Raw genomic sequence first — 1594 nt, 5'->3', positions numbered from 1 at the left:
GTTCAGTCACAATCATCACAGGTTTCTTGTGCTTCATAAGTATTTCTGAGATGGAACTTGCAGTCAGACTCTCTGCTGCCAAGTTGCTTTTCGGTCTTTTGAGAAGGATGGAAACTGGCTCCTTTTCAGTCCTGCAGAACTGAGTCTGTTTTAGCTTGAACTGCTCTGGAGATAGCCAGCTGCATCCCCTCCCCTCCAATGAATATATTGTGAACAAGAAATTCAGTTTTAATTTGTATTACAGTTCAGCTAATTAAAGAAAACCATTTTAAATACCTGACCGAACCAATGTGATTTGGTTTTCTTCTTTTCTTTACTCTTGGCCCTTCTTCCTTTTTTAGTTTGGCTTTTCTTTCCACTCAGTTCTTCTGAATACTTATATATTTATTACTATTTACAAATCCCAAGAGATTTTACAGATATGGAAACACATGATGAGAATTTCTTCTGTGCTCAACTGGATGGTTTCCGGAGGGAGCGAATTTTTATTTTTGACCTAATTCTGCTCCCATTAAAGTTGGAACTGAGTGGTTTTAGAGATTTTCAGCCTCAAAGCATTACTATTCTTTGTTGAATTCAGAGTTTAAGAAGGAGAGCTGAAGTGCAGCTCTTTCAGATGGAATAAGGAAGGCTTAAGCCTGGTACTTGGAATACATTTATTAACTAACTCTATCCAAAGAAGTGGCCTGGGAACGCAGAGAGAGGCACCTTCCACTCTGCATTAGAATTTTGTTGGAACTTCCAAAATTCGTACTTTTTGGCATCATGGCCTGTCTTTGCTTTCGGCATCATGGGCTGCTTCTGCTTTCTGTATTTGTGCAGACTTATCATACAGATTGAGTTCACAAACTGGGGAATGATAAATCAGAGCAAAGGTGAAATATAAAAATACAAACTTCTACAGTTTTCCCTGAGATAAATTTGTTTCCTCCTTGAGAATAATTAATGTCAAATTTTGGATGTTGTATATCTGCTACATTAATTATTAGCAGGAAGGGATAGCTGTTAGGATACTGGTTGGAAAGAGAGCAAAAGAGGTATGTAATGTTTACTCATAGCTATAGAGCCAGTGTTCTTAGATTGGCACAGCATAATAAAATGATGGTTCTGTATTAAAAGGAAGATCTACATCTCCATTCTAACTTGGAGAGACTGTACTGTAGGGGTTCATAGTTGGAAACTGTCCCTCTCTGTCCCTTGTCCTTCAGCTTGTAAGCAGGGCATAGTGTTTTGCTAACTATTAATGTAAGGCTATAAACACATATTTAATTTTTTCATATTTTTGTGTGCTTATGAGAAAGGCCTGGCTTTGTGCAAGGATTTTGTTTCAGGCTATTGCAAATGCTGACACTTGTGAGCTTTTCTGAATTAAACTTGCTTTAATAAACCCGTGGGTGGGTTTTACTTGGTCTGTCTGTCCAGACTGCAGCGTCTCAGAGTGAAGGTGATTGCCTTACAAGGTTACAGCTGCCCTGGAGCAGTGGAGGGCCTTTCAATTTATGCTTGGTCATGCCCTTTTAACTTAATGTTCTCCTTCACACAAGCTGGTAGTGATCCATGTCCATTTAGATAACCTAATGGCCTATGGTAACTA

This window comes from Charadrius vociferus, unplaced genomic scaffold, assembly GCF_000708025.1.
Source record: "Charadrius vociferus isolate BGI_N301 unplaced genomic scaffold, ASM70802v2 scaffold790, whole genome shotgun sequence".
Classification (NCBI taxonomy): Eukaryota; Metazoa; Chordata; class Aves; order Charadriiformes; family Charadriidae; genus Charadrius; species Charadrius vociferus.
The sequence above is the reverse complement of the archived record's forward strand: the minus strand, read 5'-3'. Positions refer to the sequence as shown.